Here is a 27,743-nt window from a genome sequence, read left to right as displayed (position 1 = left end):
CTCCACTCAGGGATAGAGTAGATAAGGTCTGTCCTCTTGGAAGTAGATATGACTTCAGCAAAATTTAGCCAAAAATACTCTGCAGGTTCTAAGATGCTTCCGTTATTTGGAATGGCCACCTGCCTAAATTGTCCTAGGTTACTGTGAGACTCTAGATCAAGCACCTTTGAAAGCTGTCCCAAGATCTCCTTCTGGAAGCTTCTGATAGCCTCAGGTGGAGAAGTTACACCTCATCCTGGATGGTAAAGGTGGTGAACCCTCCGAAGTCTCTTGCATTGCACCACTCTCATCTTCAGAATCCCATAAATCTGATCAGAGCCTAGGGAAGAAAAAACACCTGGAAAGACATCTGGTGGAAGGCACCTCTTTCAGTGATAAGAAACTGGCTGAAGTCTCTTTTGTGATTTCTCAGGAGGCCATTGTCTTAGCTTTTGACCTCAGGATTATTGTGCTCACATTGACCAGTATGGACAGCATTCCCTGTTGATAAGGGAGATGAAAAACAGAGACCCCTCCACCCCCGGGTCAGAAGATTGCTAGGCAGTTACGTGGGTCTGTTGCAAGGCCAGAATACAGACCATCATCCTGACCAGAGAGAGCAAGTCAGGAGGCATAAGCTACACCTGGCATCTCCAGGTAGTAAAGGACCCTAGAACAGTGGTTCCCAAACTTGTTCTGCCACTTGTGCAGGGAAAGCCCCTGGAGGGCTGGGCCAGTCTGTTTATCTGCCATGTCCGCAGGTTCGGCCGATTGCGGCACTCAGTGGCTGCAGTTCACTGCTCCAGGCCAATAGGAAGCTGCTGGAAGTGGCGCAGGCTGAGGGACGTACTGGCAGCTGCTTCCACTGACCTGGAGCAGCGAATTGCGGCCACTGGGAGCTGCAATTGGCCAAATCTGCGGACGTGGCATGTAAACAAACTGGCCCGGCCCGCCAGGGGCTTTCCCTGCATAAGCGGCAGAACAAGTTGGGGAACCACTGCCCTAGAAAGATCTTCAGTGTCTATCACCCAGGCCGTTCTTGACACAAAATCTAGTCTTCCTTCAGAAGACGGTCCACAGTCAAAGTTTGGACTGCAGAAGGTTCCCTGTTCAGAGTAACAGAAGATGAGGAAGATAAGAGCCAGATACAGTATATTAAGGAGAGTGTTGCTCCACCGTCTCTGGGACAAGACCAGAAGGAAATACCAATGCCAAAGAAGCCAATACTGAAGGCTGACACCTAGGCCTCAAGAATGGTTGAGGCCAAGGAGAGCAATACCGTGACATCTCCCACACTAATGGATTGGTTTGCGTTTTTTTATGCTGTGGAACAATCCAGCACTGACAGATATGGCACAGATGATCACTGGATCCCCTGTTCTCAGAATGGCAACAAAGCCAAAGAGGCTGATTCTACATCCTATGTTATAGCTCTCAGTGCAAAAGTCCATGCTGAGGCAGCCTCAGTACAGACCTCCTGATCACCAGTATTGGACTTCAGCACGAAGCTGCTCATCATCAACTCACCTTTCCACCTCAACTGCTACCTAGACATCAAGAAATCCCTTTGCACTGACTTCGCCAATCAGCACTACAGCTAGCCAACTAGGACTCAGGCCACATCTACACTACAAACTTACATCGGTATAACGACGTCTCTCAGGAGTGTGAAAAATCCACACCTCTGAACAATGCAGTTATACCAATCTAACCCCTGGGGTAAACAGCGCCCTGTTGACGGGAGGGCGTCTCCCATCAACATAGCTACGGCCTCTCGGGGAGGTGGATTAAAGTATGCCGATGGGAGAACCTCTCCCGCTGGCATAACAGCATCTTCATTGAAGTGCTGCAGCTGTACTGCGTTTTAAGCAGCATTTTAAGTGTAAACCTACCCTTAGACTCTTCAGAATCCCTTTATGTTGATCACATCAAGGGCTTAGCACTGGACTGGAATGAAGGAGTCTTTAAAGTTTCCTCAAACAAGGGCTTTTGAGACACCTATATTTGGGGAGTTGTAAGAACCTATAGCAGGGGTCTCAAAGTCCCGGGCCACGGGCCATCTGCGGCCAGAGAACCTCTCCACTGCAGCCTGCGGAAACTTTTAAAAAGTTTTTTCATCCGGCCCTCGAGGTTGCCAGCCAAAGTGGGGGTGGGAGGGGAGCGGGCAGGAGAGATTCACGTGCCCCTCCCCACAATGTTGCTCCATCCTGCTGCTCCTGGGACACTCCCAGGGGTTGTACTTGGCAACGTGTCATTCACCTCAGGCAGCTCAGCTCCCTGCAAGCAGTTCCCTATCCCTCCTGTTGCCGGCAGAGGAGAGACCCATGCAGCCATGGTGCCTGCTGCAGGCGCCGCCCCGCACAGCTCCCATTGGCTGGGAGAGAGGGACAGAGGTACCATCATTAGTTGCTGGGCAGAGTCAGCCATGGAGGCAGCGTCACTAGTCACTGGGCAGAGTCAGCTGTGGCGTCATGAAGCCAAGGAAGTGAGGGAAAAGGGTGGGAAACAAAACGGGCTGGGAGATGGTGTGAACACCATCTTCAGTGACATTATTGGCCTGATGGGAGGATTTGAGGACTGGCACTGGCCCTAAGGCAAATTGAGTTTGAGATCCCTGACCTATAGCTATTATATCCCTCACCACAACAGATCAAGCACTGGATTAGTTCACCGTCACCAACATTATAGCTTCATATGATGCACTGATCTTAGCAGTGGACATCCCAGCTGCTGAGAGCTAACCAACAGGGCCAAACTAAGTCCATATCCGCACAAAAAGTGTATGTTGTCTAAAATAAAAAACAACAAAACCACAAACCACCTACATCAAATGCCAAGCCTAGAAAACCTAAGAGATGCCTAAGAGATAAAGCAATGGACAGTTCTCGGTTCCAGCTTGCTGCTCCTAAGGCTGTAAGAAAGGACCAAAAACTTCCAAGCTTCTACACCAAAGGCAGGCAACTACAGAGCATGGATCTCAATAAAGGGAATTCTCAAAGGCATTACGCTTTCATTTAAAAAAAAATGATAACTAGTTGAAGAAAACTTTCCCAAACATGAACCAAATGTAAAAAGATGCAGTAGTATCTTCTTCAGTCTGCAGACAAATTAGGTCAGTGCCTTTACTGCTGCTCAAAGTCTAGCCAAGTAGCAGCAACGGAATGAAATTAACAACTCTGGTCAGTTTCACAGCTGTTACAGAAAGCCTAGGTGTTAGTGAAACTATCAGTCACTTCAATTTCATGTTGCTTCTGCAAACCACAGCAGATGTACTAGAGTTATTCGCAGAGTAAGAAGACCCAAAAACAGAGGCTGGGGAAGAGGAAGAATTCCCTATAGCAGCTAGAAGTGTACAACAAGTGGAGAAAAAGAGAGAAAGGTCCTTGCTCCTTCCAGGAGCCAAAGGGATGGGTGATGTTTGGAGTTGGTCAAATATCTAGTAACCAGAGTGATAGAAGAGACGGAGCTCCTAGGCAAGAACCAGGGACAGCACATTGTTAAAAAGCCAGCACTTTCTCCATTCACAAAAAACATGATAGCAGAAAAGGGAGTCAGGGAGCTCACCAGTTATAATTCCTGAACTTCACTGATCCTGAAAACCACCACCTAATACTCCCTATCTTTTCTATCTACTTAAAAGAAAAATATTTTTCAAACTTTCTAGTTTATCATATTCATAGTTATGACATCAACCAAGTAAAATTATACTCCATAATCAACAGATGCTTAGGACTCTAAATACAAAAAAGCTAAGTTCTCAAAAATAAACACCTCGAGGCTAAACGTTACTAAAGTCTCAGCCTGATGATGGTAATCTGCTAATCAGAACCCATCTTTCTCAAACTGACAAAGTCTCACTGAAATAAATACAAAAAATTCAGAAATTAAGACATTTAGAACTGCTTATTTATAACACTCAAACAATATCCAACACGAGAAAAGGCATAATGAACAATCTGAAAAAGAAATATTTTTAGTTAAAAAACCCAAAGGTTAACAAAGAAGTTACCTACCACAAAAATCTTGTAAAGACCCACTTTGTTGTAGAACAGAGCCTTTATCCATAATTACAAATCTATTTGCATTGTCTCTGATTCAAGACAAACATTTTTGCATGATAATTTAAAAAAAAACCAGTACTATTGTTTTTAAAATTAGCCTAAAGCTGGAAATAAAACTGAAGCTTTACAGCCAAAAGACACAATTCCTGACTTAAGCAATGAAAGATTTTTTACACTGAGAATATGTAATTTAGTTATGCCTGGAAAATGTTTTATGTCCTATCTGTGCCGATAGGCTGCAGACAGTTTTTCTGAAGAAACATCATTTGAAATGAACATCAACTGAAAACTTTTATCTATCTTAATACACCTTTGAGAATCAATATATTAACATTTTAACCTTATGCTTCTAAAATGAAAGGGACACGGTGTCAAATGCAACACTCAGAATGGTTCATTTAACACCTTGATCTCACTGGACATTTCACTACCAAATGGAAGCAATCCACTAACAGCATCCTCATGCAAACTGATGTGCCATATTGGGAAGAAATCTGCTGGTAACCTCCTCACAAGCTTTGTGATAGTGAAAAAGTGAAGGTGCTCTGCAGGGGTGTGGACGACTGTCATTGGAAGCTTTTCTCATGCCAGTGGGTGTGATGAGAAGAATGCACTCCACTGGTGGTCTCCACACATATTAGGGCTGCAGGAGATGGGAATGGGTAGTTGGCAGTCTTCCCAAGTGAAGTGGACTAACAGTAGCCAGCCTGAGGTGCATGAAATGGATGGCAAAGGGATTCAACATGTGGCCATCTCAGACACCAATATTATCAAACCATGTTAGGTCCCAAAATTCAAAGAAAATGGTTTTGATTTTTAAAAATTTCCTATTATAAGAAACCCAGTCTTTAATCAATCCAATAATGAACAGTGGTGTGAAATGCACTGTACTTCATTTGGCTCCTAAGCAGACTGATAAGCCCTAACAAAATGGGTTGTTAACAAACCTTGACTAAAAGCAGGACAATAATTCTTTCCTGTCTTACACAGGATTTCACTCAGTAATATTGATTCCACCTGCCACAGGCTCAGAAATATTAACCCATTCTATTTAAGCTTATTAAGGTTGCCTGGCACTTCCCACTGTACGACCTATTTTCAGTTTCTTATAATTGGGAAACTATATGGTTGAAATCTTCCAAAAAATTAAGCCTGAGGCATACACCCAGCATGGCCAATTTCAGCCAAAACAGTTCAGCCATTTCCAAGAACAAGGCTATGGAAAAAATGTTAAAAAATTCTGGTGCCTTGTCTTTGAAATGCTGTTAGCATACCTATACTTTGGTGTAGGAACTTGAAATTTGACAGGGCGTGGTCTTTGCACCAGTGATGTAATGTGATACCACCCCCTGGAAATGTGCCTTTCAAAAGTTACAGTTCACTGACGCTCAGTAGAGACTCCTTAGATTTTAAGATCTGAATTCCCTGAAGATTCTGTCTGCCCTCAGTATGTTCCAGCCTGGGGATGAGCAGGACTTTCCCTGCAATTGCAGGTGTCTGCTATAGGTAGGGTCCTACCAAATTCACGGCGCATTTTGGTCAATTTCACGGTCATAGGATTTAAAAGATCATTAATTTCAAGATTTCAGCTATTTAAATCTGAGATTTCATGGTGTTGTAATTGGAGGGGACCTGACCCAAAAAGGAGTTGTGGGGAGGTGGTAAGGTTTTTTGGGGGGGAGGGGGGGGCTTGGCGGTACTGCTACCCTTACTTCTGTGCTGCTGTTGGCGACGGCTATGCCTTCAGAGCTGGGCAGCTAGAAAGTGGTGGATGCTGGCTGGGAACCCAGCTCTGAAGGCAGAGCCACTGCCAGCAGCAGCGCAGAAGTAAGGATGGCATAGTATGGTATTGCCACCCTTACTTCTGCACTGCTGCTGGAGGGCCACTGCCTTCAGAGCTGGGTGCCAGGCCAACAGCCACCACTCTCCAGCCACCCAGCTCTGAAGGTAGTGCAGAAGTAAGGGTGGCAATACCTCAACCCCCCGCCCCCAAAATTAGCTGGTGACCCCCCCTGCAACTCCCTTTTGGGTCAATACCCCCAATTTGAGAAAAGCTGGCCTCCCCCGTGAAATCTGTATAATATAAGGTAAAAGCATACATGGCCAGATTTCAAGGGGGGGAGGGGGACACCAGATTTCATGGTTCGTGACATGTTTTTCATGGCCGTGAATTTGGTAGGGCCCTAGCTATGGGCCCTCCCTGTGGGTCTGGGGACAGAATAGGCCCACTGCTCCTCCTGCATGTCGTAAGAGGAGACTAACAGGGATGGGCTCTGCCAGGTTAGAAATTTGCCCAAGACATACCATATGATGAGCAAGTCAATGATGTTCCTACCGGATTGATCGCAGCCCAGGTTAATAATGACCCCGCCATCCATCTCCCACCAGGGTAGATGCTACAAGTATACTACTGGTGTAACCCCAACAAAGAGAATCCATGGAAGAGATAACATCACCATAGCCACATGGAACGTAAGGACATTGAGACAAATAGAGAGGTTGAAAGAACTCATGTACGAAATGGAACAATACACCTGGCACCCCCTAGGAATCTCTGAGGTCAGATGGAAGAACTCTGGAGAGGTACCAATGGAAGTACCTTTCCTCTATTACAGTGAAAAGGACAAACATGTCAACGGTGTAGGATTTCTTGTGCATAAAGATATCAAGAATTCAGTATTAAGATGCCGCCCAATGTCCAGCAGGTTTATTTCCATCCATCTAAAGGCAGAACCATTTAATATCACAGTGGTACAAGTCTACGCCCCTACAACAGACTGTGACGATGAGCAAATTGAAAGATGTTTACAATTAGCTCCAAGACATCATCAATAAGGTACACAAGATACCCTAATTCTACAAGGAGATTGGAATGCTAACGTGGGTACTGATGCATAGGCAGACTGGTGAGATTATTGTGGCCCTTTCTGTAATATGGTAACCAATGAGAGAGCATTGAGACTTTGAGTTTAACAGCTATAACAATCTGGTTCTTGCAAACACATTAGGAGCATATAAAGCATCCAGACAATCAACATGGCATACACCTAATGATTTCATTCTGGGATTAACAGAGCTAAAACAAGGAGCTTTCCCAGTGCTGATATTGGAAGTGATCATGACCTTGTGATGCTAAAGTTTTGGCTGCGGCTAAGGCAAACTGTCAGGCCAAAGTTCACCGGAACCAAGTTGGACTTAGAAAGACTCAGAGACCGAAACATTGCAGAGTCATTCCAAGCAATGATCAGGAGAAAATTTGCCCCGCTGCTTGCTCTAGAGGAAGACGTAGAAAAAATGACCAACAATTTCAACACTGTAATAAAGGAGGCAGCAATGGACATAGTTGGGAAACATCATAAGACGACGAAACCATGGGTCACAAATGAAATACTACAAACGTGTGACATTAGAAGAGAACTTGAGACAAGAACAGCACTGAGGGAGCTGATAAATACAGAGCGATTGGCAGAAAGATCAAGAAAGGAATGAAGGCGGCCAAGGAGATATGGATTGAAAAACCTTGCTCTAAAATTGGAGAGTGTATTAATAATAAAATTAGCAAACAAGCCTTCCAGACTGTAAAATATCTGACGAAGGAAAGATGGACCAAAGCTAATTCAATTCAAGACAAAGAAGAAAACAGTCTTACAGAAGAAAGGGACATCATCAATAGGTGGACAAACTACTCCTCTGATCTGTACAACCACCAAACAAATGGAGATCCTAGTGTCTTAGCCCAGATTCAACAAAGGAGGATGACTTTCCAATACTACATGAAGAAGTGGAGACAGTTGTGAAATCACTCAAGAACGGAAAGGCTACAGGTACTGACAACATCCCAGCAGAACTGATGAAATTTGGAGGAGAAATGGTAATAGATGTACTCACCAAGATCTGCAACAAGATCTGGCGGACTGGTGAGTGGCCCTTCACGTGGCCACAGTCACTCATCATCACTCTGCCAAAGAAAGGCAATCTGCAATTATGTCAAAATTACCGGACCATAAGCTTAATTAGCCATCCCAGCAAAGTGATATTGAAAGTCATATTGAACAGACTGAAGCCACAAGCAGAGACTATCATTGCTGAAGAACACGCTGGCTTTCATGTTGGAAGAAGTACCACAGAACAGATTTTCAACCTGTGTGTTCTATGTGAGAAGTACTTACAACACCAGCACGACATCTACCACGTCTTTGTTGACTTCAAGAAGGCATTCGACAGAGTATGGCGCAAACCTCTCTGGGCAACCGTGAAGTAGTAAATGTTGGTCGTAAGCTTATTCTTACCATTAAACAACTGTATGCCAAGGCCAGCAGTGCAGTTCTCATCAATGGCACAATAGGAGAGTGGTTTTGCACCACTGTTGGAGTCCAGCAAGGCTGCCTTCTTTTTCCCCCACACTGTTCAACATCTACTTGGAGCACATAATGACTGATGCCCTAGAAGATCACATGTGCACAATCAGCGTTGGGGGGCGAACAATCTCAAATCTTCAGTTCGCTAATAACATTGATGGCCTGGGCAGGCAATGAAGATGAACTTGCCAATCTTGTGAAACGATTGGACGAAACCTCCGCAAAAATATGGCATGGAGATCAGTGCAGAGAAAACCAAGCTGATGACAAAGAATCATGATGGGATCAGCTCACATATCACTGTCAGTGAACAACAGCTGGAGACAGTGAAACAGTTCAAGTACTTGGGGGCAATCATCACTGATGAAAGATCCAATGCAGAAATTTGGGAAAGAACTGCGCAAAAAACAGCAGCAGCAGCGGCAAAGCTAAAGCCAGTTTGGAGGAATAAGACCATCTCCCTGGAATCCAAACTGAAACTGCTGCACACATCGTTCATCTCCATTTTTCTGTATGTGTGAGAGACATGGACTCTTACAACAGAACTTGAACGGAAAATACAGGTAGTACAGATGAGATACTTTCGTAAAATCCTGGCCATCTCCTACTTCGACCACGTCACTAATGAAGAGGTCCGCAACATCATCACCCAATGTGCTGGGTCATATGAAGACCTCCTGACAACCGTGAAGAAGCGCAAGCTGAAGTGGTATAACCATGCAACAAGATCATCTTGCGTATCCAAGATCATCCTCCAAGGGACAGTACAGGGGAAGAGAAGAAGAGGTAGACAGAAGAAGAGATGGATTGACAACGTAAGAGTGGACAGGAATGGACTTCGCGGAGACCCAAGCACTGACACACAATCGTCGATTGCTCCTCAATGATGGTGCCCCAACGACCAATGCATTTATGGGAGTGATGATGATGAGCTATGGGCCATGCCAAGCCTGAGCTCACAAAATGAGAGCTGGGACACACTCTCCTGCGCTTTTAAAATGACCCCCTATTGGGGCCAGACAGCCTGAAAGAGGAAGCTGACAGATTCAAATGCACAACAAGAACCAGACCTGCAGATAGACTGAAGGAACAGATTGGGACAAGGAGCCTTGGGAGGGGAAGGGAGACTGGGATTAGATGTTCACAGTGGGGAAGAAGGAAACTAGGACTGCGAGTTGGGATGTGTGGGAGACCAGGACTGGCTGGGCATAGAGACTAGGTCTGAAAACCAAGAGTGAGGGAAACTGGGACAGGGATGGGGAATGTAGAGGGGTGAGATTAGCAATTGCTGGTTTGGGTCTAGAATAAGATATCCAAAGATTGGCAACTGGGTCAGACAGCTGGAGTGGGGACAAGACAGAGGTAGTGGAAGGACAAGTTGGAGAGGTCAAAGCAGAAGGGGTCAAGCTTGAGGGAAATGTGCAGAAGAGTCTGTACACAACAAAGTAAACTCCCCTCAGGAGCATGAAATGGAACCCATTCTTCTGCTGTCAGCAAGTATCTGTGAAACCCTCTGGCAAAGTATCCTTCCCCGCCCTAGTGCTGATTCACACAGAAGGGGACAGCATACTATAGCCATAAGTTACTCAGCTCAAATAGCGGTTCACCGCTGCAGGCCTGCGCCACTTCCCGCAGCCCCCATTGGCCTACAGCGGCGAACCGCAGCCAGCTGGAGCGGATGCGGCAGGTAAACAAACCGGCCCGGCCCACCAGGGGCTTTCCCTGAACAAGCGGTGTCCCAAGTTTGGGAAACACTGATCTAAAGGTTCCAACTCTGCTACTAACCCACGTGGATATCAATGTAATGCCACATGATGGAATCTGTTTTTTCAATTTATTTTTTTTTTAAAACCGAGGAAATTACAGACAAAAAAAAATATCTATGTTAAAGGAACATTAAGGCTGCAAATTCAAACACTCAAAAGTTAAGAAAATGCCAGAATTAAAGGTTTCCTTTGCATATGCATTATGATGCTGTCTTTAATTACATGATCATGTACTATTTTTCCCCCACAGGCCCACCTGCCTCATTCAGTGCACAGGATGGAGCTGCTTGGGGGATAAATGAGGATTGCATCGTGAGAGACTATTCTGAGTGGTCTTTGGGAACCTTGCCTCATTTGTTGCAGAAGTTGGAAGGTGTGCAGTGAATAAAGTAGGGGATGTAGGAAGAGAAAGGAAGATCTTGCAGTTAAAGCAGTTGAATGCTGCCCAGAAGAACTTGATTCTATCCCTGCCTCTGTCACATAGTTCTTATGAGACGCTGGTCAAGTAATTTAAACCAAGCTTTTCACAGGTGGTCACTAACTGCGGGAGGGACATGTTGCCACTTTCGGGGAGTCCCCCCAAGTGGTAAGTGCTGCCTCTCCCACATCCCAACCCTGAGCACCCCACCCAAACTCCTCCTCCTGGTGCTGGGGAAGGTGGGGGGGTGGGCCACAGTGGCCCAAGATTGCCCCAACAGCAGCCAGTACAACTAGCTCAGGGGCTGCCTGAGCTGCTCGCGCAGCTCCAGAGCCAGCCGCACCAGAAGTCATGGAATCTGCGACTTCCGTAACCTCTGTGACAAACGAGCAGCCTCAGTGACGAGCACCAAAGAAACCCCATGAGGATACCAATAATTCTGATTTCAAAGCAAGGTTTGAATAATAAATGTAAATAAGCAAATAAGACATAGCGCTACACACTGAACAAGAAAAAACAAAATATTGAATGGCTGTTCATTAACTGAGCACTCTCCATTCTGTGCACTGAATGAGGCAGGGGACCTGTCGAAAAAAAAAGTTTGTGATCATGCAGTTAAAGATTATCCTAATGCATATGCACAGGGGGTTGAACTGAGGTTGCATGGGCAGTCTTAATTTCGGCATTTCCTAACTCTTGAGTGCTTGACTTTGCAACCCTAATCTTGTTCTTTTAACATATTCTGTGTCTGTAGTATTGGTGTATGTATAATTACACATGTTTATTACATACATGAAGAAATTTTATATCTTGAGAACTTTCAGACTATTGTAAGAAAAAAGAATTAAGCCTTCTTTTGAAAGATAATCAACCTCTACTCTTAAAAAATGTGATCAATTGCAGAAATATATCTCCCCAGTAACCAGGTTAGGTTTGGCATTCAGTGCATAAATACTTTTTTCATGTTTGGGTTCCTCCTGACTTTGGGCTGACTCCACTGCAACACCCCTGAATGTGTCACTCTATGATTTCACAGTACAGTATAATGAAAACCCTGTTAGAGCGTAGCATGTTCTATGGAATTGGCTTTTTAAAAGTTATACAGCAGTTTTCAAAACTTTTTTAAAAAAATATAATTTTATAGCCCTTGAGCTATGAAAAAAACGTTACTTTGACAAATACACCACATAATTAAAAAGCCGCTCACCTGCTACATATTCCATCAGGGCTCCTTAGTTGGGATGCCACAGAATAGTCCCAGTGCATCTTCTCTGAGATAAGTACTGAATAATGTCGACTAGTTTATTTATGAAATGAATCAAGTTCACCAGTTTTCTTTAGACTACCTTTAATAATAAATTTGTCCAACACTGAAATGAAGTGCACCATCAATAAGTCAAAACTTTCAACAGGTAAACATCTGATAGCAGGAGATGCAATAGGAGCTCTGCATTCATAATCCATTAATGGTAATGGTTGTCACATACAACATATATTTAATAACTTTAGATTATTAAAGGAAGTTAAAAGTACACAAGGGTGGTCAAATGTGAACAAACTGGTTGTTCACCAATTTATGTAAGATATGCCTTGATCTGCACACTACTTCCATCTCAACAATTGACAGCCACAAGATAATTGATATTGGCAGCTACTTAAGAATTCTCGAAGGCCTTGTCTACACTGCCACTTTACAGGGCTGAAAACTTCTCGCTCAGGGGTGTGAAAAAAACACCCCCCTAAGCGATGCAAGTTTCAGTGCTGTAAAGTGGCAGTGTAGACTGTGCTCCCAGCACTGACAGTTACCCCCCTCATGGGGGTGGGTTTTTTACAGCACTGGGAGAGTTCCATCAGTGCAAACTCTTAATGCAGATGGGCTGCTCTTGCACAGAAGGGGGCATATACCATCACCATTTAATTTGGCAGTCAATTATGTAGTTCCACAAGTGCAATAAAAAAAATATTTTAAGGCCTAAACCTTCTACATGCTTTGATGATGGAGACTATAGAAAGTAAGAGTTAACAGATAAATTTGCCATGAACTTAAGTGCTAAAACTAATTTTAATGCAAATGTACATTTTAAAAAATAAAAAATAAGTCTCAAAACAGTATTTCCTTTTCCATGATAGAGGAACTGAAAATGTTTGAATTCAATAACAATAAAGCCTGCAGGTGATCTGCTTTGCCTTCATCGCGCACTTAGAGAAGGCATTATTGTAGGCCACTGAAGGTCTCTGTAGACAGACCATATTTTACCCACCGGTGGCACTTTTAGCTCAGACATATCCAAGCTAGTCAGTCTGCCTTTGAATGGAACAGATTGCTGGTCTCTCACTTTTTGGGGGTGAGAAGCAGGATAGAAGAGGGGGAGATGCTACTGGTTAGATTACCTCAGCATTTCCCTAAGTGCTAGATGTGCTCCCCCCCATCCCCAATGGTGTACAAAAGATTAGCTGGGGTATCCGGAAGACATATAAATAAGACAGGTAGGCTTTTAACAACACATGGCACAGCTGGGGGGGATGAGGGGAGGATTGTGTGTGGGATTTGTTTCATTTTCCTGAAGAGAGGCTCAGCTTTCAACACATTTGGAAAACACTAGATTCTTGGAAGCAGCTTGGCTGACTGAATATTTCAGTCCCTGTTTTTTTCTAATGTAATGGGATGTTAGATGGGGTGGGATCTGAGTTACCCAGGAAAGAATTTTCTGTAGTATCTGGCTGGTGAATCTTGCCCATATGCTCAGGGTTTAGCTGATCGCCATATTTGGGGTCGGGAAGGAATTTTCCTCCAAGGCAAATTGGAAGAGGCCCTGGAGCTTTTTCACCTTCCTATGTAGCATGGGGCACAGGTCACTTACTGGAGGATTCTCTGCTCCTTGAAGTCTTTAAACCACGATTTGAGGACTTCAATAGCTCACACATAGGTGAGGTTTTTCGCAGGAGTGGGTGGGTGAGATTCTGTGGCCTGCATTGTGTAGGAGGTCAGACTAGATGATCATAATGGTCCCTTCTGACCTTAGTATCTATGAATCTAATATGCACCAACATGTGAGAGGTGAGGTATAACATATCATGCACAGAGTTATATGCTGCAAAAAATTATAATTTAAAAAGTAAAGTCATAATGCAGTGGATTTGCATACAACACAAAAACAGCTCCTTCCTTGAGGACACCTTCTCTGGGGATTTCTTCTTGACCCTCCATAAAACTGAGTTGCCTTCTGATAGAAAGATATTCCTAGCATGCCTTTCTGGGGATAGCCCTTTAAATTTAGAAGGCATAGCTGCAGCTTTAAAGCAGCCTTTTTGCAACTACCTGTTTGTTTCACTTCACTCTCTTCCAGCTGATAAGTACTCTTGAAGACATGACATTTTTGAGAATGTGCTACATAGAAAAAAAAATTTTTCTTCAAAATGCTCCTAGATTCGTTGAAGTTATGGGCCCAGTCATCCTCTCAGTTGACCTCAACAGTTGTTGTTAAAGCATAACTGATGGAATGATCACGTCCCTTAATTAAAAGATTCCTGTCAAAATGTAATAGAAATTTCTCTTGAACCTTCGGGCTCAGTCTTGTCCTGCACAATGCATGTGCACTAGGATGTTTTATAAGAGGGTAGGATGCAGAGAGCCCAGGGAAAAGGACAGACAATCAAGTTATTTGGTGCACCAAAGCTTCAGGGAAATATGTTCTGTTGCCTAATGGGCACAGTGAAGTCCCCAGCCAACTACCGCACAAGCTCCGATCTCAGCACACCCTAGCTGGGGTTCAGGTTGCTTCAAGAATCATCTGCTCACACCCTACTGTACATCTTCCCTCATAGCCTGGGGTTTGAAAACTTGGAGGTTATCGGTTTTCTATAAGTGACTTAACTCTCACTTCTGATGTTGCTTGTCTCAGCAGACCATTCTAATTCTTCACAAAGTTTCCCTCCAGAGAAAATTTTGTTCAGAATCCTGTCTTGGAGTCAGATGGGAGGAATAATGATTTAGCTGTGTATTAGTCAGGGATAGCTGATTTTATTTATTTACTAAATATTTGGTAGCTTCAGTAATTGTCAAGAAGTGCAATTACTACAAAAGTACTGCAAGTACTTTATTTTATTACTCTTATCTTTCTTCCCCATTCCCTGTTTGTTGCATCTAGTCTCACAATTACACTGTAATGTGACGTGTGTGCGTTTTTGTACGGCCTCTAGCACAATGGATCCTGATGGGGGCCCGCAGGCCCTACCGCATTACAAATAATAAAGGATTCAAGCCATAAATCAAAGGAGAATAGGTGTATCCATATTCACTACACCCCACCAATGTGGTATCTGAGTGTCATTTACACTGGAGAACACCATCTGAGACTATTTAATCCAAAAAGGAGGATACCTCCTTCTGATTAAGAAACCTGAAGTTTCAAAAATATTAGTCATTCGAGAGTAAACAATGAGTTAGGAAGTTATTTTTCCCAATTTTAGTGGGAATTTCTATATGAAAGTGCAACAGGGATCACTACACACTATTTATTTGATTGTTTGAATGGTATTCTTGGCAATTACCCTACACAGTAAATTGGGTAGAATATTAGCTCAGAAGGCTCACAGGACTTGGAACTAAGTGTAATGATTCTATGGCCCACACTTACAAGAAATGGCAGTAAAAAGTCCAGACAGCGAGCAAATAAAATAAAAATGTTTATTCCCTCCAGGCACAAATGATGAAGCACACGCAAGGCTAAAAATTAACACGGATGTACAGGTGCTTCACACTTTTCTCAGCCATGATGTACACAAGGTGACACGGGCAGCCCACAGGAAGCTGAAAAATATTCTTTCCAGTGGCACTCTCTGGACATGCTGGGACCAATAGCAACCAGGTGATCACTTTACATTTGCCGTCATCAAAACGTCAAACCACACATAACCATCGTCCTTTCTTGACAGCTTAATCAGATTTGGTTGTATAGTTCATTTTTGAATTTCTGAAACCTTTTTGAGTGTTTTTTTGGCATATTTGGCTCATGTTTATCACCTGCACCAGTCGTTTTGATAAACAGTGGTGGTTAAGCTTTGGGGCAAGTAGGCACGATTTTCTTTCTGCACCCTACTTGCCCCCATGGCACTACTCTCTCCAGGGATTCAATCCGAATTTTCCCCATTACACGCCTCACCCCAAACATGGTGAAAGGGAAGTTCGCTCCCAGGAAACTTGCATTGCTATGACGTCTATGGAGATTGTGGAATCTCTATCTGTGAGGTTTTTAAGAACAGGTTAGACAAACACCTGTCAGGGATGGTCTAGTTATTACTTATCCTGCCTTGAGTGCAGGGACTGGACTAGATCAGTGGTTCTCAACCTGGGGGGCTGTGAGCAGGTTTCAGGGGGGCTGTTAAACAGGGCCATCATTAGATTTGCTGGGGCCCAGGACAGAAAGCAGAAGCCCCACTGCATGGGTCTGAAGCTAAAGCCTGAGCAATGTAGCTTCGCGGGACCCTATGTGGCACGGGATCTGCTTGCTCCCCCCAATGCTGGCCCTGGCTTTTATATGCAGAAAAACAGTGGAGTGGCAAAAGCGGGTTGTGCAGTTTTTATAGCATGTGGCGGGGGGTGGGGGTTCGGGGAGAAAAACGTTGAGAAACCCTGGACTAGATGACCTCCTGAGGTCCCTTATAGTCCTACACATCTATGATTCTAAGGAGGGAGCCTGAGAGACATGTGTGTGTGTATGGGGCCCCCACCCTTCCTGTCTAAGACCAAGCCCCCTCACTGCACCCCAAACTGAAAGAAAGGGAGGATCGGTCCTAGGAAAGCTGCTCTGCTATGCTACCTAGATTCTTAATTACCTTGGCCAGGCCCAGACCCAGACCCAGACCTGCTTCCCAGGATGATCCTCATCCACCACCACCACTACCGCCACCGCCTCCTCCTTCTGCCCTGCTGGTTTCTCCTCCCCCACAGACTGTGCAGCAACAGATCTGGTAGTAGGCAAGCCACAACCATTCTGAATGGAGTTTGGGGCATGGGATTCACCACCCAAGTCACAGGTTGTTATGTTGTGCTCTAACTGCCCCGTCTGGACCCTGCCAGCATGCTCTACAAGATATCTAGAGCACATTAACATAATCCAGCAATCTAGCAGCTAAAGTGCAACACACAGCCTGTTGCTTAGGTGATGGATCTGGGGCCTCAAACCCCATTCAAAACTGCCACTGCTTGCCTCCTGTCAGACCTGTCACTGCGCAGTCTGTGCATCTGCCATGGGGGGTGGTGGTGAAGAATGCCCCCTGCAGCACTATTTGCGGTGTTCATTGGACCCGAGTCGTGGGGAATGATGCAAAAGTCATAGATTTAAGGCCTGAATTCATAATTTCATAATTACATGTACAAATTGGGAAGATTACAGAAAATTGACAGGGCTGGTATCTCCGCTATTCCTATCCTACCTCCTCCTATCCATACTAAAGTCTTAGCCTGTCTCTCTGACATCTCCTTATGGAGGTCTAGCTGTCAGCTCAAGCTCAGCATGACTAAAACAGAGCTCTTAATCTCCCCAGCAAGCCATTCCTCGATCACTGTGAACCTCATCATTCTACCTATCACTCTGGCCCATAACCTCAGCACCATGTTGGACTCTGACCTAGTTCTCACACCCAGGCTATGGATTCTTTATGCATAGAATTGCTAAAATATTGCCTTTCCTCTCCACATAGCTAAAACTCTTTCCCAGGCTTTCATCTCATATCTAGATTATTGCAACATCCTTTTCTCTGGTCTTGACAAATGCAATCTTTCCCAGTTCATCTCCATTCAGAATGCTACTGCAGATATCATTTTCCTAGCACATCACTCTGAACATGTCACCCCTCTCTCTGCATTCCTCCAGTGGCTCTCTCTTCTCTATTGCATCAAATATAAGTTGCTTGTCCTCACTTTCAGGGCCATTTTGTGACCTATCATTCACTATCAAGATATCTACTCCCCCTCTCATCGGCCCATGATTCTAGTCTCCACCACCCATTTGTTAAATTTTCAAACAAGAACAAAGGGATGTGTTACACCTAGGACTGTCAATTCATCGCAGTTAACTCACGTGATTGATTTTTTTATCACAGTTAATTTTTTTGGGTTAATCACGATTAATCGTACTGTTAAACAATAGAATACCAACTGAAATTTATTAAAGATTTTTGGATGTTTTTCTACATTTTCAAATATATTGATTTCTATTTCAACACAGAATACAAAGAGTACAGTGCTCACTTGATATTATTATTACAAATATTTGCACTGTAAAAATGATAAAAGAAACAGCATTTTTCAATTCACCTCATACAAGTACTGCGGAGCAATCTCTTTATCGTGAAAGTGTAACTTATAAATGTAGGGTTTCTTTGTTACATAACTGCACTCAAAACCAAAACAATGTAAAACTTTAGAGCCTACAAGTCCACACAGTACTACTACTTGTTCAGCCAATTGCTAAGACAAACAAGTTTGTTTACATTGACGGGAGATACTGCTGCCTGCTTCTTATTTACAATGTCTCCTGAAAGTGAGAAGAGGCTTTCGCATGGTACTTTTGTATCTGGCGTTGCAAGGTATTTACATGCCAGATATGCTAAACGTTCATATGCCCCTTCATGCTTCAGCCACTGTTCCAGAGGACATGCTCCCATACGGATGATGCTCGTTAAATTTAATTAACACATTTTTTTGTGACTGAACCCTTTGGGGTATGTCTCCTGTTCTGTTTTACCCACATTCTGCCATATTTTTCATGTTATAGTAGTCTTGGATAATGATCTAGCACATGTTCATTTTAAGAACAGTTTTGCAGCAGATTTGACAAAATGCAAAGAAGGTACCAATGTGGGATTTCTAAGGATAGATACAGCACTCGACCCAAGGTTTAAGAATCTGAAGTGGTATTCTATTTTTTAATCATGTAATTGCAATTAATTTTTTTTACTCGCTTGACAGCCCTAGTAATGCCACTAGAGTGAAACAAAAGCAACTGTACTGGTCCTAAAAACCCCAAAACACTACTACATAGTGTTTAGCACTAACTATACACACACCCCCACCCCTACCTCTCTCTTTTACATAGCACTCCTATGACGTGTTTAGCACTAACTATATACACATATATACACACACACACACACCCCTACCTCTCTCTTTTACATAGCACTCTTATGACAGGTAGCACGTGGAGCTAAGTAGAATAGAAATCAGGGCCCTAATGTTTTTCTTTTGAGAGGGAGGAGGAGGAGACAGAGTATAACTATCCAAGCAGAGGAAAGAGAAAAAATGAGATCAGCAAAACACGCACAGGAAAAAGATATACATTAAATACAAAGGAAAAATTTTAAAAAAAATCAATGGAAATGGTGAATAATAAAAAAAACTACAATAAAAAGGATGAATTGAGGAATAAATGGAAAGTTATTAAATCAAATATTTCAGAGAAATATTGAACACATTGTTTCTTAATGATTATATCTATGTAAAAGGATGTAAAAAGAAAGATCAAGGAGAGTTTTTTAAAAAACAAAAATTAAAAATCAATGGATTATGTTTTGAAAGGGAAGTTTAGACACTGACAAAGTTGTTGGACAGTTTTACCCTATTTTATCCTTTTCCCTGTTTAGTATATTAAAGGTATGTATGCAACAGTCAAGGAGGAAAAAAGTTAATAGGTCTTGGAATAAAGCAAGAAAGAATAATAAGGTATGGAAAAGAAGTTGTTACTAAGTAAGGAAGAGAAAAAAAGGAGAAACCTCACAGCAGCAGTGATTAAGTAGCAAAGAAAGAAAAGCAACCTGGTTCAAGCCACATTAAAAAAAAAATGAACAACTAACTGTCCTCCTGGCGTTTCCTCATTGCAATGAGTTTGTTAGAGGCTTGACCTGTTGCCTGTCATGTCTTGTTTAAATATAAACTGTTTCAGTAAGTACATTCTTGTCTTTAAAGCACAGTTCTGCTCTGAAAATTGAGACTAAAAATAGCATTGAAGACTCCCATTCATGTCCTGTTTTCTGTCTCAAATTTAGTAAATTAACAAGTAAAATTATGGGTTTTTCCCCTGAGCTGCTAGCTTTCTTTTTTCATTTGTTGTGCTGTTTTTTAACTGCAAACTCACTGGACTGTGACAATCAAGCTATGTCCTTTGACTGAAATTGGTTCCGGTGAGGTGTACAGCAATGGATTAAGGCCTATATTACTTGAATAGATGTATGTAATAATGTGGCAATTTGAGAATACAGCCACAAATACTAAAGTAAAAATCTATACTTAGTTGCAAAAATATTAGATATAAAGGGCAAGGTATTTGGAAGTATTTAACAGTTTCCTAAGAAACAAGTTACTTAATAAAAATAATTTAAACTAGGATATTTTTAAGGTTAGGAAAAGTTGAGGAATCTCTGTAAAGATAATACATGTTACATTAATCCAAGGATTGCCAACCTTTCGCATGCAGCCCATCAGGGTAAGCCCCTTGGCGGGCCGGGCAGTTTCTTTACTTGCCATGTCTTCAGGTTCGGCCAATCGCAGATCCCACTGGCTGATGCAAGGGATGTGCTGACCGCCGCTTCCCGCAGCCCCCAATGGCCTGGAGCTGCAAACCGCGGTCAGTGGGAGCTGTGATCGGCCAAATCTGCGGACACGGCAAGTAAACAAACTGGACCGGCCACTGGCGGTCTGCATGCCAAAGGTTGCCAATTCCTGCATTAAGCCAGGCTAGTGTGTCAGGAAACTTGGAGGACACAGTAACCTCTTAAGCTCATAGTGATTGGGAAACCCATCATGAACAATACTTCTGCACATTAGCAAGTGAACAAGTAAAAAGAATCTGTGTTTATTATTTTGCCATTTTTTGGATCATTTTAATAATACTTCACGATTTAAACATGCTGTAAAGTATTTTTTGAAAACAATTCTTATTATTAAGAAATCTCATTCACTACAGCGGTCATAAGTCTTTCCTGGTTGGAAGAATTAGAGTCTGCAAATAAGCAATGGTCTCCTTTAATTTTATATAAGATTACTGAGTGTGTTTGAGAGAAAACAAAAGTACTAAAGAATCTCCTGAGAGGAGTGAGTTAGTTTTAAGTTTCCTAACACCTCCTGCCCCTCAACCAAAACAAAGAAACCAACAAGCCCAACCAGACAGATATACAACCCTCAACTACCATTCTAAGTTTATACAATATTATTCTTTTATTGAGTAAATGCACTTTAGTTATTTTGGGGGGAAAGCTTTGATTTAGCATTTATCTTATCAACTTAGTAAGGGAATGTGCAGACAGTAGTTCTCTGTAATCTTGCTGCAGAGCTGCTGATTGAGATAGCTCCACTGTTCACTTGCTGTTTTAGGGAGCTACATATACCAGTTGCTGATATTAGGGCTTGTCTTCAGTGCAGTTAGTTCACGGTATAACTCAAGTGTTGCCATTAACCCAATCCTGTACACACACAAAAATCTCTAACTCAAGCTACTTGGACCATAAAGGAGCATAGGCTGAAGTTTAAGTGTTGATGACACTCAAGCTAGTAATGCAGTTGGGACATAGTTACTCTCCACTGTTAATCCAATTACACTGTGCTGCTTGAGTGTTATTTTGCAGTATGGCCGTTCTCATTTTAGCTAACCTAACTAGAAAGGATTTAATTGGAGCGTAAATTACTGCAGAATTAGCTTGAGTTAAGATATAATCTTAGAAGAACCAAACATCCTACCTGCTAGAAAGGTTCGCTGCACAGCTTTGAAACAGACAGCTTAATGCAACAGCTTTCCCACCAAGGCTTTATACTGTAAATGTTCAGAATGTGTATTGGGAATAGTCTTAGGCCAGGTCTACCCTAGAAATTTACATTGGTAAAACTACGTTACTCAGGAGTGTGAAAAAGCCACACCCAAGCGACGTAGTTATACTGACCTGACTCTCAGTTTAGATAGCGCTATGTCAACGGGAAGGCTTCACTGCCTCTTGCGGAGATGGATTACGCTCTCCCATTGGTGTAATACTGTCTTCACTGAAGCACGACTGCTGCGCAGCTGCATCACTGTACGTGTAGACAAGTCCTATTTCAGTCTATTTAAAGACATTTGTTTTACATAGGTTTTGTTGTTAATAATTTGTCTTTTGCTATTCTTCTGCTATAACACCATGATACTGGTTTATAAAATGACTAAGGTTAAAAATATTTAAATTATCTATATCCCTCTCAACACAATTTAATCTGATAAATATTTTCACAGATAACAGATACAGGATTACAGCAAAATATGTTAGAATAACATTTCTTAGCTTGTCATTATTTTCTCAGTATGGGCACTGTGGCTTTACCTTTAAATGTTTACCAATACTTCTATCTCATCTCCCACCTTTTCCCCAACCCTCATTGTTCTGTGATTCCTAATTGAATGGCATATGATTGTGGATGTAGGTGCAGCTCTGAAATAAAACAATAATGAAACATAGTTTAGTTTGTTACTTATTAGCAAAATTTGTAAGGCATATTTGAAATTTTCTTCAGTTTGAAAATGCACTGCTCTTATCTTAAAAGGAGTTAAGTACATTAGTAAGCAATATATGTCACATTCATCCTTTGTATGATTCTGCTGGTTTCTGTAAAGTTACAATAGGGCTGAGTTTGGCTCTATATGCTCCTCAGAGCTCTTAGCAATAGCACATCATTGTGGATAATATGACAGCTCATCAATCATGCAACAGGAAGACTTCTAAGTTTACTCTGGGGGAATTCTGTGTCACTGCACAATGCAGAATTGGCACAGAAATTAATGTTTTTTGCACAGAATTTCTGCCCCCCTGAAATGGGCTGCAGAGCTCCTGACCGCCACTAGGGGGCACTGGATCCAGCAGAGCCCAGCTCACAAATAGAAGACACTGCCAGGAGAAGTGGGAGGGAGCTGGAGGGTTCCTGGCAGTTGCAGTTCCCAGTACGTCCTCAAGGAAGGAGAGGGCAGCGCCATGCAGGTAACTCCATACAAGCCCAGGACCCAGCATTAGGCGGTTTCTCCCTCTGAATCCCTGGGCTCCGGGGAGAGGGGGTGCGAGTATCTGGGCTGGGGGCCCCACAGAAGGGCTATGAGGGGGAGGAGTGCAGATATCTGGGCTGGGGGCGCCCCACTGCTGGGCTCTGAGTGGTGTGGGATAAGAGGTGCATGTGAGTGTCTGATCTGGGGGCGGGGAGGCCGTAGCTGGGCTCTGGTGCGGAGGAGCTGTGGGTGTCTGGCCCTCCTGCTGGGCTCTGGGGGAAGGGGCACAGAAACAGGAACTGGGTTGTCATAGGGGTTTCCTTAACACACTACTCCCGGAGGACTTTTTTTGTGTCTGTATTGTTACAGACATAGCTGCTGATAGTATTCTGAAATAAATTACCAAAATAACTGAAATTGGCGTGATTATGTAGTGTTATTTTGACAAAATATGCAGAATTTTAAAACACTGTGTGCAGAATTTTTAATTTTTTGGCACAGGAGTAAAGTTATATACTTTAACCTGCCATTTAGGTATCACTAAATCCTATAGACAGCCTACTACTACGGTCAAGTAGTAATGACTAATTGAATATTTCTCAGATATTCTACCTCTTGCTGTTAGACGATAATTTAGAATGAAAACTGTTCTTGCTAAGCTTCTTCAATAGACTTCTCAATCTAAATTAACTTAGGTACATGCAAATGTCCTTGTATTAAACAGTTTAACATATTGCAGGTTTTAGTTTTTGACGTTTAAAGGAACAGTCATCTTAAAAAAGAAAGGCACACCAACCTCAGTTTTTTAATCTACTGTTGTTACAAGTAACACTTAAAATTACTGAAGTGAAAAGATAAGGAAAATATCTATTTTTGTATTTTATGCATTTCTCAGAATTTTGTGCATCGTCCGTTTCACTGTTTCCCATGATGTTTGCTGAGGGTCTTTTATACAGCAACAGAAGACACTTTTACAAAAATTAAAAAGAGGAATATGTGATTGAAAGAAACAAAAGTATGGAAGATGTTACTGATCCTGCCCAGAGTTTTCTACTTCAGATGAGCCTCCAAAACTCTAATATTTCTGGAAAAATTTTAATATACAATATTAGATATTTGGTTTCAGGAATATAACTCATTTAAAATAAAACAAACACTTCACTGCTTACCTGAGAGAAGATACAAGTAGTGGGCAGAATTTGAGCGTCTACCAGCAGCAAGCTGCTATTTAAAAATTTAGCTTTTAAAAAATACTAGTTTTAATAACAATTTTGTTTGCAATATCCAGAATGCCTTAATGTAAGCCAAACTACATGAGCTATACATTTCATACAATTCCTGGAAATACTGTTAAGTTGGCACTACCCACTCACTGCACTCCATTGAGACCTTGTAGCACAATTCTATCCCCATACAGTTCAAATGTTGTATGTGTACTTCTGTAATAACTTGAAACCACTCAGACAAACCGTTGTAAGGGACAACTGCCTCAGTTTAAAAACATTCCACGCAGAATGATGTATGGTTTAATAGATTACAACATTAGACTTAAAAGCATAATCTTTGATGTGGCTATTTTTAAGGTGGTGTTAGCAAAAGTATAAAATATTAATCCTGTTTTCCAATAAACATAACTTTTGATCTACTGAATAAGTCATGCTACATACAATAATCAGAGAGGGAGGACAATGTAATTAAATTCATTTGGGGAAATAAGACATTAGCACAAAGCTGTATAAACTAAAAATGATGCAATCACAGAACAACATTCCAACGAAGGCAAATACACTGAGTACAGTAATTTTAACAAACAGAAGTTTTTATTCTATGTCCAATCCACAGTATTGTGCAATCAATTGAAGCTACATAATACATATATTAAAATTTGTTTAGAAAAAATATTTGACTCAAATAGAGTATATAGTGTATTTAATTTGTTAAGTGTTTCTAGCTTTAACAATGTCACTCAATATTTCCTTTTAATTCTGAAATTTGAAAAAGAAATCATTTTAGATTTCAAGATCAATATTAAACTTCTTGAGTATTCTTAAATACAACATTAACACATTGCTAGACAATGTTGCTGTAGCAACATGGAGCTTCAGAATTCAGCAAGTACTTTTAATTAATTAATTAATTAAATAAATAAAACCATTTCAGGGATATATTTGCTAGTGGAGTTATGCTGTTTTGGACTAATTGTGATGGTTTTCCTACTGAAAACTCTCATACTTTTCCTTATTTACAAACAACCAAATTCCTAACAGTAGCTCCCCACCCATCACTGGTGCCCTCCTGAGTTATGCCTGGCATTATACCAAAGCTGCTTGGTGCAAATGGCAGGAGTTGACCCCAGTTCTCTCTGATAAAAAGATGCCAGTAATTTGACCCAGCATAATGGATAGAGCAAAGAGAGATGGCCAGCCATAAGAAAAATCAGTATGCCCTCTACCACAGAAATGAAGATGTTCAGATGGTCAAATGGTTGGATACTCCAATATAAAAAACAAAATGAGACTGGGAGGGGCCTACTGTGGCTTGCCCCAACTGAGGACAAGTTGAGGAAGGTGAGGCTACATTGGTATGGACATGTCCAGCGGAGACCTCCAAGTTATATTGGTAAGATGGCCTTTACAATGATTGTGGACTGAAGACAACCAAGGGGGAGGCCAAAGACTCAGTACATGGACTGGATATCAACAGACCTTAGACACACCAGTTTGCATGTAGCCAAGCATACAATTATGAGTTTTGGAAAAAGGCTATAAAAAGTCACCACTCCTGAACAGGAAAGTGGCAAGAAAAAAGAAGAGTCCCTTGCCCTTCAGTGTGGAAAGAGGTAATCTGTTAAATTATTTACTAACCAAGTCGCTGTGTTATCTTGTTGGAAGCCCGTGACACCAGTGTTCCTTGATTTGCCCTGGCTGATGATTAGGTTCACAATGGAGTCTGAAGTACTGGTATTGACTCAAAGCCCTAAATGACTTGGTTCTTGCCTACTTGAGACACGCTTCTCTTCTCATGCCAACAATCAGAAGACACACAAACTGGAGTCCCTTTGATATAAAGAGAAGGGGAGCTGTCATTAGATTGTTCTCTGGCAGGTGCTCACTATTTTGAATCTAGTCCTTGGACTGAAACAGCATGAAACTCTTGATCCGCAGGGCATACTGTAATGACTATCAATTTACTTAGAATTTGGGAATGAAAAGGGGAGAGGGCTTGTGAGGTAGGGGAGTACTGGCTGAATTTAATTGTGGTTGGGTATTTTTTGGCTTGCAATGAAGAACAGCTGATGGCTTTACTTCTTGAGGGCACAAAGGGAAACTACGTATTTTTTGTCTAAAAGTTCTATAGATCAGACCATATATTATTATTGACACTGCCCATAAGAGCACCTTATAAGCAGTCACGTGAAACAAACTACTTAAGCTACTAACAAGCCTATCAAATGCAGAGAAACATATGAAATAGACTAGCATCTAAAGGCAGCAACCTCAGTTCCCTGGGCAAAAGACCACTGGGCTAAAGAATTGGGCACTGTCATACACTGCATGGCTGCACACAACAGGCTGTGCATATATTTTGTTCTCTGTCTTCCAATCTAAATATCTGAGTTTATATGAAGTCACAGCATGCATTTACAAATATGTACAGCACATCAAATCTTTAAGAGAGATGCAAACCTATTTTTGTCGTTAGTTCCTTTAATTTCTTGCAAAGGCCTCTGCTTCAGAAAGGCTGGATATACATGCAAATAAACTGCCTTTAAAGCTTTTTTCCTTTTTTTTGGGAGGGAGGGGACTACACCTATTTACCATGTGTTGGGAGGGAAGAATTCACAAATCAGCTAAGCCCTACATTCTGCAATGCACATTTCCCACAACTGTCATAAGAGCTGAATATAATTAAGTTTAAGTACTACTTAAGGAGCTAGTTTTAGAGTATTCCACTCCTACTCAAAGAGATGACTTTTTTCTTTATTAAAACACCATAAATGACGTTATTATCAACCCTTTCACTAAAAGGACAGTTTGATAGAAATGATTATTTCATCATATTCAAGCACAGTTTAACTACGATCTTAACATGAAACTCTGGACATAAAAGAAGCCTCTGTTAATTCAGAGAATAAAGAGATTTATCACTAAAATAGGTTATCTAACATAATGAGTTAATTCCTTCAGAAAACATGTACACATATATCAGAGGAAAGCTTAATACTGTATAATCTATATCAACGAAGAGGTGTCCATCTGCTTGTCACTCACCCCTATGAAGAACAAAGAATACAATCCTAAAGTCATTACTGAGACAAAACTCTTAGTGACATCAACTTTCCCAAGCAGGGTTTGTGGACTTTGACCCAAGCTAACTGAATATATTGAGAGCTTCATGGCTGTAACTAACAGTGTGATTGAAGTAGTAAAAACTACTGGGCCTCATTTTTCTCAAAATGTCTATCCCCACCAGATTAAATTGCTAGAGCGCCCCTCCCACCACGTATCATGAAAAATACACCCTCTTTTTATATTCAAGATTTTAAAAACTTCCATGAAAATATCTTAAAAATAGAAAAGACTCATACATATGCCAAACTACCCTTACTTCTTTTGCAAACAACTGAACTAGTAAACTCGTCAGTTAAAGATTACTCAAAAATCAACTTCTCTTTCAGCATATAAATTTAACAAAGAGAATCAAGTTAGATTTACATGAACACACTGACTTTTTAGTACCATCTGTATCTACTTGCTATCCAAGATATATTTAGCTTACTTGCTCTCTTAAAAAAATACTGTAGAGTGGTCCAGTTTTCAAAGGTAGAAAAATTGATTACATTTCAGGGAAATGAGTTACCTATACAAATGATACTTACCAAGTAATGTATTTCACAGTGCATCTTTTTTTAAAACCACAATCTATTTTTCTGTTTGCTTTCTACAGCAGTTGGTAGCAACGAGTATGCTCAAGTATTTCCTATGGGAAATGATAATACATCATATATTTGATTGCAAGGAGTACTCCAAGTCCTCAAGAACTCACATCTCTTTCTCAGAGGCTAGTATCAATATTCATCCAGTTTGGGCTTTCTCCCATCACCCAACTACCAGTGGTAGTTAGTCTTCCATTTTAGCTTACAATCCAATTTCTATATTTGTAAT

The 27,743-nt window shown here is 41.7% G+C and overlaps 1 protein-coding gene across 11 annotated transcripts in view; it reads right to left on the bottom strand.

The window, feature by feature from the left end:
* The window catches only part of PLAG1 (PLAG1 zinc finger), a 59,725-nt gene that overhangs the window by 23,619 nt on the left and 8,363 nt on the right, over window positions 1–27,743 (bottom strand). Inside the window, exons 2-4 of one of the 11 annotated variants that reach the window (XM_073331115.1) lie at window positions 27,458–27,558; window positions 25,443–26,851; window positions 21,926–22,033 (exon numbers count right to left, since the gene is read on the bottom strand). The exons of 2 other annotated variants lie outside the window; for them this stretch is intronic. The gene's annotated coding sequence lies outside the window, so the exon portion shown is untranslated. Of the gene's footprint in view, window positions 1–164; window positions 667–21,925; window positions 22,034–25,442; window positions 27,559–27,743 lie in introns of those variants that run through there. 8 more of the 11 variants (XM_073331116.1, XM_073331125.1, XM_073331118.1 and 5 more) reach the window with 8 other exon arrangements.

The sequence above is a fragment of the Lepidochelys kempii genome, chromosome 2 (genome assembly GCF_965140285.1).
Source record: "Lepidochelys kempii isolate rLepKem1 chromosome 2, rLepKem1.hap1, whole genome shotgun sequence".
Lineage (NCBI taxonomy): Eukaryota > Metazoa > Chordata > Testudines > Cheloniidae > Lepidochelys > Lepidochelys kempii.
This window is presented reverse-complemented; position numbering and strand designations above follow the sequence as displayed.